Consider the following 13,450-nt stretch of genomic DNA (forward strand, 5'->3'; position numbering starts at 1 on the left):
AACTAATTTTTCCAGTTATAAGCATGGGATATCTTTTCATTTATTTGCACTTTCTTCAGTTTCTTTTATGAAAATCTAGTAGTTTTTAAAAAAATTTTATTATGTTATGTTAATCACCATACATTACATCATTAGTTTTTGATGTAGTGTTTCATGATTCATTGTTTGCATATAACACCCAGTGCTCCATGCAGTACATGCCCTCTTTAATACCCATCACCAGGCTAACCCATGCCCCTACCCCCTCCCCTATAGAACCCTCAGTTTGTTTCTCAGAGTCCATAGTCTCTCATGGTTTGTCTCCCCCACTGATTTCCCCCGCTTCATTTCTCCCTTCCTACTATCTTCTTCTTCTTCTTTTTTTTTTTAACATATAATGTATTATTTGTTTCAGAGGTACAGGTCTGTGATTCAACAGTCTTACACAATTCACAGCGCTCACCATAGCACATACCCTCCCCAATGTCTATCATCCAGCCACCCCATCCCTCCCACCCCCCCACCACTCCAGCAACCCTCAGTTTGTTTTCTGAGATTAAGAATTCCTCATATCAGTGAGGTCATATGATACATGTCTTTCTCTGATTGACTTATTTCGCACAGCATAATACCCTCCAGTTCCATCCACGTTGTTGCAAATGGCAAGATTTCATTCCTTTTGATGGTTGCATAGTATTCCATTATATATATGTACCACATCTTTTTCTTTTTAAGATTTTATTTATTTATTTGAGAGAGAGAATGAGAGAGAGAGAGAGCACATGAGAGGGGGGACGGTCAGAGGGAGAAGCAGAATCCCTGCTGAGCAGGGAGCCTGATGTGGGACTCGATCCCGGGACTCCAGGATCATGACCTGAGCTGAAGGCAGTTGCTTAACCAACTGAGCCACCCAGGCACCCCTGTACCACATCTTCTTTATCCATTCATCTGTCAATGGACATCTTGGCTCTTTCCATAGTTTGGCTATTGTGGACATTGCTGCTATAAACATCGGGGTGCACGTACCCCTTCGGATCCCTACATTTGTATCTTTGGGGTAAATACCCAGTAGCGCAATTGCTAGGTCGTAGGGTAGCTCTATTTTCAACTTTCTGAGGAACCTCCATACTGTTTTCCAGAGTGGCTGCACCAGCTTGCATTCCCACCAACAGTGTAGGAGGGTTCCCCTTTCTCCACATCCCCACCAACATCTGTCGTTTCCTGACTTGTTAATTTTAGCCATTCTGACTGGTGTGAGGTGGTATCTCATTGAGGTTTTGATTTGGATTTCCCTGATGCCGAGCGATGTTGAGCACTTTTTCATGTGTCTGTTGGCCATTTGGATGTCTTCTTTGGAAAAATGTCTGTTCATGTCTTCTGCCCATTTCTTGATTGGATTATTTGTTCTTTGGGTGTAGACTTTGATAAGTTCTTTATAGATTTTGGATACTAGCCCTTTATCTGATATGTCATTTGCAAATATCTTCTCCCATTCTGTCGGTTGTCTTTTGGTTTTGTCGACTGTTTCCTTTGTTGTGCAAAAGCTTTTTATCTTGATGAAGTCCCAATAGTTCATTTTTGCCCTTGCTTCCCTTGCCTTTGGCGATGTTTCTAGGAAAAAGTTGCTGTGGCTGAGGTCAAAGAGGTTGCTGCCTGTGTTCTCTTCTAGGATTTTGATGGACTCCTGTCACATTTAGGTCTTTCAACTATTTTGAGTCTATTTTTGTGTGTGGTGTAAGGAAATGGTCCATTTTCATTCTGCATGTGGCTGTCCAATTTCCCAACACCATTTGTTGAAGAGACTGTCTTTTTTCCATTGGACATTCTTTCCTGCTTTGTCAAAGATTAGTTGCCCATAGAGTTGAGGGTCCATTTCTGGGCTCTCTATTCTGTTCCATTGATCTATGTGTCTGTTTTTGTGCCAGTACCATACTGTCTTGATGATGACAGCTTTGTAATAGAGCTGGAAGTCCGGAATTGTGATGCCACCAGCTTTGCTTTTCTTTTTCAACATTCCTCTGGCTATTCAGGGTCTTTTCCGCCTCCATACAAATTTTAGGATTATTTGTTCTATTTCTTTGAAGAAAGTTGATGGTATTTTGATGGGGATTGCATTAATGTGTTGATTGCTCTAGGTAGCATTGACATCTTCACAATATTTGTTCTTCCAATCTATGAGCATGGAACGTTTTTCCATTTCTTTGTGTCTTCCTCAATTTCTTTCATGAGTATTCTATAGTTTTCTGAGTAGATATTCTTTGCCTCTTTGGTTAGATTTATTCCTAGGTATCTTATGGTTTTGGGTGCAATTGTTAATGGGATCAACTCCTTAATTTGTCTTTCTTCTGTCTTGTTGTTGGTGTATAGAAATGCCACTGATTTCTGTGCATTGATTTTATATCCTGCCACTTTACTGAATTCCTGTATGAGTTCTAGCAGTTTTGGGGTGGAGTCTTTTGGGTTTTCCACCTAAAGTATCATATCATCTGCAAAGAGTGAGAGTCTGACTTCTTTGCTGATTCGGATGCCTTTTATTTCTTTTTGTTGTCTGATTGCTGTGGCTAGGACTTCTAATAGAAAATCTTGTAGTTTTTATCATACAGATCTTTTACTTTCTTGGTTAAATTTATTCCTAAGCATTTTATTGTTTCAATGTTATTGTAAATGAATAGGTAACCATTTTTTCAGATGTTTTATTGTTAGTATATAGAAACACAATTGATTTCTGTATGTTGATTTTGTATCCTGCAATGAATGCCATTTTATTAATTATTTTATGGCTCTTTTGTCCCATGTTCCTTTCTTCCTCTTGCCACCCTTTGCAAAATGATTTTCTGTGGTGGTACACTTTGATTCTGTTCTCTTTATTTTTGTGACTCTACTGTAGGTTTTTGCTATTTAGCAATAACCATGAGGCTTACATTAAGCATTTTATAAATATAATAGTCTCTTTTATGTTGATAGCAAATTTACTTCAATTGCATACAAAAACCCTTCCCCCCCTTTTATGTTTTTAATGTCACTGTTTATCTCTTTTTATATTGTATATTTATTTACAAATTATTGTAGCTATAAGTATTTTCAATACTTTATGATTTAAACTTTATACTAAAGTTAAATGGTGAACATGTCACAATATTATACCATAGAGTATAGTTTTGGGGTATCCTAAATTTGACTATATTATTACTTCTATCAGAGTGTTGTATATTTTCATATGTTTTTATGTTATTTGTTAGCTTCCTTTCATTACAGCTTGAGGAAATCTTTTCAGCATTTCTTGTTAAGACAGGTCCATTGGTAATGAATTCCCTCAGCTTTTGTTTGTCTGGGAAAGTCTTTATTTTTCCTTCATTTCTGAAGGATAGCTTTGCCAGGTAAAATGTTCTTGGTTTGCAGGTCTTTTCAGCCCTTTAAATATATCATACTCTTTTCCAGCCTGTAAGATTTCTGCTGAGAAATCTGCTGATAGCCTTGTAGAGGTTCCCTTTAAAGTTATAAACTTTTTTCTCTTGTTGTTTTTAAGATTCTCTATTTGTCTTTGTTCACAGTTTTATTACAGTGTGTCTTAGACAAGTTTTCTTTTTAGTTGATTTTGTTGGTCATGTACAAAATTACTGAATGTGGATATCCAAATCTCTATGTAGATTTGGGAAGTTCTTGGTAATTATTTCTTTAAATAAGTTTTCTTTTCCCCTTTCTCTTTTCTCTGGAACTTCAATAAATTATAAATTGGTCCTTTTGATATATTTCATAGATCAAGTAGGCTTTTTTCCACTCCTTTTCATTCTTTTTTAATTGTTTTCCTGTGAGTGGATAATTTCAAAGTTCTATCGTCAATCTCACAGATTCTTTCTTCTGCTAGATCAAGTCTGATAGCAATGCTTTCTCTGGCATTTTTCATTTCATTCATTCTGTTCTTCAGTTCTGAAATTTGGTTCTTTTTTATGCTTTCTTTGATCTCTTTGTTAAACTTCTTATTTTTTTACCTATATTGTTTTCTTGATATCACTGGATTGTCTTTCCGTGTGTTTTTGTAGCTCATTGAGTTTCCTTAAAACAGCTATTTTGAAATCTTTATCTGCAGAACATATCTTAAAGTGCAGAAGTCTTTGTATTCAGTTACCAGAAGATTGTCATTCTTTGGTGGTATCATATTACCTTGTTGTGTGTGTGTGTGTGTGTGTGTGTGTGTGTTCTTTGAAGTCTTACATTGCTTTCTTCACATTTGAAGTAGTAGTTACCTTCTCCAGTCCTTACTAACTGTCTTTGGGGTTACCAAAGACAGTTACCCCTGCTGAGATTCTGAGGCTATCTCAAACTTCTGTGGGTACACCTGCTTCAGGCTTCTTGGTCACTCTTGTGGCGGAATTCTTAAGTTTATATGCCTTCTCTGGAACCAGCAATGGACAAGGCTGAGGGTTTTTATTTTGTTTTGTTTTCCCAAAGATGGGGTTAAGGCTCGAGTTTGTGGTCTCTTCTGGCCTGCAGATTCAGCTGACTTTCTGTTCTTGCTCTCTAGCTGTTTGACAAAGCTCACTCATACTGCTGCTGAGAACACACCCAGGGAGCTGGTCATGGGATGAGAATGTGTGTAGTTGAGGCATATGGAGTACCGTGGGTACCTGTGGGCCATTTGGGGGTATCTGCAAGTGAAATATTACCAGCAGCTCATGGAAAAAGTGCTTCTTAATAGAATGAGTGATACAGTTAGCATCCACATCTCTCTGATGTCCTCTGAGGGTTCTGTCTGCTACTCCCCCACCTCTTCCAGCTCCTCATCATGTCGAAGTCATGATTCAGTACTCTGGATGGCTTGAGAGTGAAATGAGCCTCTTTGGCAGTATCCCACACATCTGGGGAAGCTGAGTGCTCATTCACACAATTTCTCTTTTCCTCTGGGACAAATAATGGGTCCAAGAAGAACCTTCTTGGCCCTAAGCTGTGCCACCTTAGGGGAAGAGTAATATAGGTAAAGTCAAAGAGAGAGAGTGTGTGAGCAGAGGGAAGGGGCAGAGGGAGAGAAAGAGAATCTCAAGCAGACTCTGTGCTGAGTGTAGAGCCCAACTCAGGATTTGACTTTATATATATAAATATGTATATGGAGTAATGGAGTGTTGGAACTTCTCTGGAAACCTGGACTTCTACAAAGGCTCTTTCATCCATGGGTGATTGCCAAAGTCATTGTTCTCTAGGGGTTCCTGGACCATGACTGACTAGAAGATATATTAAAGGTGGTTACTTATTTTCTCTTTTAAATGACTACTTTAATTTCTTGCTTGATTCTTTTGGGATTTTTGGTTGAAACTCTAAAAAATCCACAAATAATGTTTATTGTGAAACTTTCTCCCCTATAGTATAAAATATTTTTATTTTGTTTTATTTGTATATCAGCTAGGTCCTCAAGAAAACTGCTGGATAGTATTGATGATAGTGGCCTCCTGATGTTGATTCTGACTTTAGACAGAAATGCCTCATGTGATTTATTTATTTATTTATTTATTTATTTATTTATTTATTTAATTTTTTTTTCTTAAAGCTTTCATTTATTTATTTGAGAGAGAGACAGAAAGAATGAGAGAGAGAGAGAACATGAGTGGGTTGAGGGGCAGAGGGAGAAGCAGACTCCCCACTGAGCAGGGAGCCCAATGCAGGGCTCTATCCAGGAACTCCAGGATCCTGATCTGAGCTGAAGGCAGAAGCTTAACCAACTGAGCCACCCTGGCACCCCTATTTATGTATTGTTTTTTATACAAGATTTATTTATTTATTTTAGAGAGAGAGAGAGAGTGTGTGCACAAGGGGGAGGGCCAGAAAGGGAGAGAATCTCGAGCAGACTTTGTGCTGAGTGCAGAGCCCAACTCGGGGCTTGTTCCCATGACCCTGAGATCATGACCTGAGCCAAAACCAAGAGTTGGACACTTAACTGACTCAGCCACCGGGTGCCCCATAAATGCCTCATGTGTTTTATTAAGATCAATGTTTATTCTTTATTTTTGTATACTTGAAAATATTAAGGCATTTTCATTCTATCCTAATTTATTTAGGACATTTAAAAGACAAATTTAAATGAAGGGGGGGAAATCGGAGGGGTAGACGAACCGTGAGAGACGATGGACTCTGAAAAACAAACTGAGGGTTCTAGAGGGGAGGGGGGTAGGAGGATGAGTTAGCCTGGTGATGGGTATTAAAGAGGGCACGTTCTGCATGGAGCACTGGGTGTTATGCGCAAACAATGAATCATGGAACACTACATCTAAAACTAATGATGTAATGTATGGTGATTAACATAACAATAAAAAATTTTTAAAAAGACAAATTTAAAGATATTTTAAAATTAAGACTACTTGTTCATGTTTATAAAATGTATTTTCAGCATCTGTGTCCATAACTGACTGTGTAGCTTTTTTCCTATGATCTCTTCATGTAATGTATTTCCTTTTTTTGATGAATGCATGCAATTCACCTATAAAACTACCTGCAACTGGTTCATCTTAGGGGCTATATGTTTTATAAATTCTTCAATTACTTTTACGTAGTTTTTTCTCTTTTGATATATTAGTCACTTAAATTTTTTCTTAAAAGCATCTATTTTCAAGTATTGGCATACCATTTCATATAGGATTTATTTCATAGTGGCGGCAAGGTAGTGTCAGTTTTACTGCCACAGAGAATAGGAACAATGTCTTAATTATCTCTGATTCTTTTAAAGTTTTAGAATAGTGCCTTGCATATTGTAGGCTCTTAATGACTATGTGTTGTATTTGAAGTATAGTCTGAGAAAAAGTATTATAGTGAAACCTCACCACATTTGAGCCTTTACACTTGTACAAGTCTTAGAATAGGAAAATGAATTTCTGATGACAAAGTTTTAATATTTAATGAATGTATTTAGGGTATATAAAATATGTTAGAGAATATACATTTATTATAGTTAAGGAAGTACAAAGATGCTTATCTTACTTTAAAGGTAATTATGTGAAAAAAAGCATTCAAGAGGTATAAAAAACTCTTCCACATTTTCAATATATAATTAACCAACCTCTCTACATTTATTCAGAAAAGAAAGTAATAAACCACTTGTAAATAATGGTAGTCTTGCTTTTTATATACTTACATGTCAATAATCTGAACATAAATTTTCTCCTGTTCTTAGTTAAACAAGTTTTTTTTGAGATGGTACAGAGACAGCTATCATTACCGTGCTACAGTTCCATTTTCTATAGATGTAAATGTATTAAAGTAAAACATGGAGGAAAAATGAAGAGTTCCCCTAGTATTGAAAACTGTAGTGTGTGGAAATTAAATCAACACGTGGCTTTTAAAAACACAACACAGTGACAGCAGAGAAGTGACATTTGAGTGCATTCCAGGAAAGGCACAAAAGTAAGAGGTGTGTATTAAAATATCAATCACAGGTAGGAGAAATAAGAACATATCCTTTGTACATGTTGATTGCCTGATGTTCTGTCCTTTGGTTTCTTGGGATTAATAATTCCAGTAAGGAGGAGGCTTTTGTAAAAATAAAAAAAATATGACAGATTTTAAGAAAATATAGAGTGATTTTTCTCCATTATTTGAAATGGACTTGGTTGTACCTTGTATATTTTTGAGCAGCTGGAATGATATGCTCACATGTCATCTAGGTTAATTTAGTACTTAATAATTAAATGCCAGTAATAACAACTTCCTTTTGAGGATACTTCAGGTATTTAATGATGCCATAGATAAACCATGAAACAAAACATATGCAGGTATTAAAGAGGAAGAAATAAACTCAGTCTTCAATATTTAGGAACTCAGATGATGTCAGTAGGTATCTTACCAACAAATCCCCTCATGGTCCTTTCACAGGCTGTGGTAGATGATAGAAGAGTGAGAAAAAAGATCAGAGAACAATTTTGTTACTATAAGTAAGACAAAGAATAATAGTAAAAACTAAAAGCAAAGTACAATTCATCTAAATACAGCTTCTAACTGAACTGTGTTCTTCACAGCACTGATTTAAGGGGGTTATCAATTAAAAAAATAAATCTAGGATCCTTGTAATAAAAAATTTGGTCAGATGTTATGTACAATTAGCATACTTTTAAGGTATGCTAGGGGACTTAATAAGTTTATATCACAGCATATGCACATTAAGGTACAAGGTAGTTCCTAAATGACATTGGGTTGTATTCTGAAAATTTGACGTTAAAATGGTTGTTTGAAACTTACAACATATTTTTCAAATAAACAATGTTATAATTGACATTTTTTCTTCTGCCCAATTCAGAAAATAATTTAGTCCATAATGTAGCTTAAATCTTGTCAAACAGAAAATAGATGAAAACATTTCAGTTGTGGAAGTATGAATTAAAACTGAAAACTAAGCTTGAATTTCTTATTTATATTCCATTTTCGTGCTCAAGGAGAAGGAATTCATTTATAGAATTAAGTGGAGAAATCTGTGAAGTTTTTGAAAGGAAATTCTGGACATTTTAATAGACTTTACATATTGAAGACATTTATAGTTTCTTTATGAATATATTATGCAATTTCCTAACTTATAATTCTCATATTCCTTAAAACAGGTAGATCGCTAGAATTCCTTATCTTCTACTAGTTTGCTAGGGCTGCCATAACAAAATACTACAGACTGAGTGGCTTAAACAAAGGAAATTAATTTTCTCACAGTTCTAGAGTCTAAAAGTCCAAGATAAAGGTTGGATTTCTTCTGAGGCCTTTCTCCTTGGCTTGCAGATTGCTATCTTCTTGCTGTGTCCTTTCCCCTGCTCATGTAAATCCTTGCTGTCTCTCTCTGTCAGATATCTTCTTTTTCTAAGGACATCAATCCGATTGGACTAGGGCCTCATTTTAATGTAATAACCTCTTTAAAGGTCCTATTTCCAAATACAATTGCATTCCACTGTATACTCTATATACATTATTCCACTAATCCCCAAATTAACATATAATATATCTAATATTATCCACATTTTACAGATTAGAGAACAATTCAGAGAAATAAAATAACTTACCCAAGTTTACACAACTAGTAGATTACAAAATCAACTTTCAAACGCAGATACATCTGCCTCCAAAATCTCAGTCCAACAAGCTTTGCTCTTTTATTAAATGAGTGATGGCTTAATAAAAGCCATATAAGACGAGCCCACAGCTAACATCATACTCAGTGGTGAAGAGCTGAAAGCTTTTCCTCTAAGATCAGGACAAGCAAAGATGCCACTTTTATTCAACATAGTATTGGAAGTCCTAACCAGAAGAATTAGGCAAGAAAAAGAAATAAAAGACAAATCCAAATCAGAAAGGAACAAGTAAAATTTCACTATTTGCAGATGACATATTTAGAAAGATTTAGAAAACTCTAAAGACTCTACCAAAAAATTGTTAGAATTAATAAACAAATACAGAAAAGTTGCAGGCTACAAAATCAATATACAAATATCTGTTGCATTTCTACAACTGAATCAAAAGGAATAAAATATCTAGGAAAAAATTTAACCAAGGAAATTAAAGATCTGTACACTGAAAACTGTAAGTCATTAAGAAAAGGAATTTTAAAAGACACAAATAAATGGAAAGATATTCTGTCTTCATGGGTTGGAAGACTCAGTATTGTTAAAATGTCCATTCTATTCAAAGCAATTTAGAGATTCAATGCAATCCCTATCAAAATTTCAATGGTGGGTGCCTGGGTGGCTCAGTTGGTTGGGCGACTGCCTTTGGCTCAGGTCATGATCCTGGAGTCCCGGGATCGAGTCCCGCATCGGGCTCCCTGCTCGGCGGGGAGTCTGCTTCTCCCTCTGACCCTCTCCCTTCTCATGCTCTCTCTATCTCATTCTCTCTCTCAAATAAATAAATAAAATCTTAAAAAAAAAGATTAAAAAAAATTTCAATGGTATTTTTCACAGAAATAGAACAAATAATCCTAAAATTGATATGGAACCACAAAAGATCTCAAATAGCCAAAGCAATCCTGAGAAAGAAGAACAAAGCTGGAGGCATCATGCACCCTGAATTCAAACTACATTACAAAGCTATTGTTCAAAACATTATGTTATTGACATAAAAACAAACACATAGACCAATGGAACAGAATAGAGCCCAGAAATAAACCCACACACATACAGTTAATTAATTTATGCCAAAGGAGCCATGAATAAACAATGAGAAAGGAACAGTCTCTTCAATAAAGGGTATTTATGCAAAAGAATGAAACTGGACCACTATCTTATACATAAAAATTAAATCAAAATGGATTAAAGACTTGAATGTAAGACTTGACACCATTATATTCCTAGAAGAAAGCATAGTCAGTAAGCTCCTTGATATCAGTCTTGGCAATGAGTTTTTGGTGCTGATACCAGAAACCAAGGCAACAAAAGTAAAAATATACAAGTGGGACTACATCAAAGTGAAAAACTTCTGCACAGCAAAGGAACCTATCAACAAAACAAAAGGCAACCTGATGAATGGGAGAAGATATTTGAGGATGATATACCCAATAAAGGGTTAATATTCAAAATATATAAAGAACTTATACAACAAAACACCAGAAAGACAACCCAATTAAAAAATGGGCAGACAACCTAAATAGACATTTTCCCAAAGATATACAGATAGCTATCATACATGGAAAGGCGTTCAACATCACTAATCATCAGGGAAGTGCAAATCAAAACCACAATGGGATACTACCTCACACCTGTCAGAATGGCTAAAATCAAAAACACAAGAAATAACAAGTGTTGACAAGGATGTGAAGAACAAGTAACACTCGTGCAATCTTGGTGACAATGCAAACTGGTGTAGCCACTGTGGAAAACAGTATGGAGTTTCCTCAAAAAATTAAAATTAGAATTAACATATGATCCAGCAATTCCAGTACTGGGTATTTACCCAAAGAACATGAAAACACTAATTTGAAAAGATATAAGCAGTAAATAATGTAGCATTATTTACAATAGCCAAGATATGGAGGCAACCCAAAAATCCACTGATAGATGAATGGATAAAGAAGATGTGAGATATAAAATTCAGGGGAATTAGGTATTTATTTAGATATAAATTATAACATGTGGAATCCTACTACATGTGGTGAAAGAATTTGGATAATGATAAGTAGTAATAATGACAACTAATGTTTAGTGTTTATTAATGTTTAGCACACATTTCTTTAAATGCACTACCTCATATAGTCTTCATAAAAAACAAAGGGTACACAATAGCAAGCCCCAAATAGCCACATATATCTTCCAAATTTGGAAAATTGTAATAACATTGACAAATGGACCAAATTTGAGATAATTCATAAATATCTTATATTTGAAATTTTGTGGAATAGATAATGAAGGCAATGTAATGACTTGTTTATAACTATGGCAGGTCAACTGACTGGCATGGAGTTTTTTTGAAAGAAACTTGGGTTGGACCTAATTGCTTGAACATGAAAGCAGTGAGTTAATATGAACGCTTGTTCTTTCATCATTTAGCAAGAGAGCTCTTGGACAACATGGGATTGCTTCTGGGTATTGTGTTGAGAAAAGCAGAGCCCTTGACAAATTATTGGCACACAAATTATTCCTTGTCCAGTACCTCATGAATATGATGAAACCTCCTTGTCTGGGGGACATACAACTCTGAAAGGGTAGTGCTATTATTGTTGGTGCCAGATAAAAAGGTTGTAATCTCTCTTAATGTATTGAAATAACTATTCTACTTAAGAAGAAATATCTTCTCTTTGGGAGACTGGAGGAATTGTGACACTAGAGGTTAAGGCAATAATAGAAGTGGTGGTAGCAGGGAGGGAAAGGGGTGGGGGGCTGGCAGCCACACTGGAGCAGGATCCCGAAAAGAGCAGTTGAATTGGGACCTGGCTTGGCATCACTACAACCTGCAGGGATGGTGGGAGTTGGTGATTGATTGGTAGCAGAGTACTAGTTAATAGCTGCAGTATTGAGAGCAAACTGGGGAAGGATGTTAATTAGATAAATTATGATTTTTCACTGCTTTCTTTATATAAGGAGAAAATTGTCACTTACAGATTGTAGAATTGATCTTGGCAGAAAACTAGATGTCTGTTGGAGCCAAAAATCTTTTGATGTTATATACTTTTGAAAATGGACTGGTAGAAATATAGTCTTCCAAAGTTTTTTTTTTTTTTTTTTTAAATCATACAAGAAACACCTTTTCCCTGAAGACTTGAAATTGCAATTCTCAAAATGTTCATAACATCATATTATTAAAACACATTAAAAGTCGTCATATAGAATGGCCAAAATTGGAAGAAAACATAATCTTTGCCATTTGATCGACCTACCTTATTTGCAAATTTACAGAGCAATACTTTCATCATAATATAAAGCCTCTTAGTAAATGACAGTGATGTGTGTTTGGGATCTTATCCTCTCTCTCTTTTTTCTTCCTTTCCAAAATAAATTTGCAACCTAGAAAAAAACATGTGATTCTATGTGGAAACTTTTGATCTGAGTCAAAAATAGAATGTAACAGATCACAACAGAAATTCATTTGGAAATCTAAAGGAAAGCTTTACTTGTTCTTACACATTTAATGAATTATGAAACAATTCATCATTAAGACTTATAACAAGGAGCTGTTATAAAGGATAATTGTTAAATAGCTATTTTAGGATAGAATAATTGATTGCTGACCCCAACACACACTTGCTTTTAATTTTGGTGTTCAAGTTCTCTGTAGGAAATATTAAAACACCTACAGATCCTTTTGCAGTTTGGTAGGAAAAACAGTAAACTAGAAAAACTCATAGTTATGTAATCTACTAATTTACTATCTTCCAATTATTTTTCCCAGGTTACCTCTGAATCACATTTATGCTACTAATTCCCAATCCATATGTATATGTGGAAGAGGGATATATGGGAAAGGGTATTTCTTGAAATAAATTTTTAAATCTTTAAATTTCTATCTGGAGTTCTAAGAGGAAAGATTGATATTTAGAAGAATAGATATCTTCATTATAAATCTGAGATATGTTTTATATTTATATATATATATTTTTCAAAGATTTATCCATTCATTTTAGAGAGAGAGAGTGCCAGCGTGAGTTGGGGGAGGGGCAGAGGGAGAGAATCTTCAAGCAGATGCTGACCATGTTGGCTGGCATGGGGCTCCATCCCACGACCCATAAGATAATGACCAGAGCTGACACCAAGAGCCAGACACCCACCTGACTGAGCCATCCAGGTGCCCCAATATATATATTGGGGCAGAGAGAGAGCATGAGTGAGAGTGGGGGAGGAGGGGCAGAGGGACAGGGAGAGAGAATCTCAAGCAGACTCCCCGCTGAGCATGGAGCCCAATGTGGCGCTTGATCCCACAACCCTGCAATCATGACCTGAGCTGAAAGCAAGAGTTGGATGCTCAACTGACTAAGCCACCAAGGCGCCCCTTTATATTTTATATAAATTTATTCAGGGAAACAGGATTT

This window comes from Neomonachus schauinslandi, chromosome 9, assembly GCF_002201575.2.
Source record: "Neomonachus schauinslandi chromosome 9, ASM220157v2, whole genome shotgun sequence".
In the NCBI taxonomy this organism is placed as follows: domain Eukaryota; kingdom Metazoa; phylum Chordata; class Mammalia; order Carnivora; family Phocidae; genus Neomonachus; species Neomonachus schauinslandi.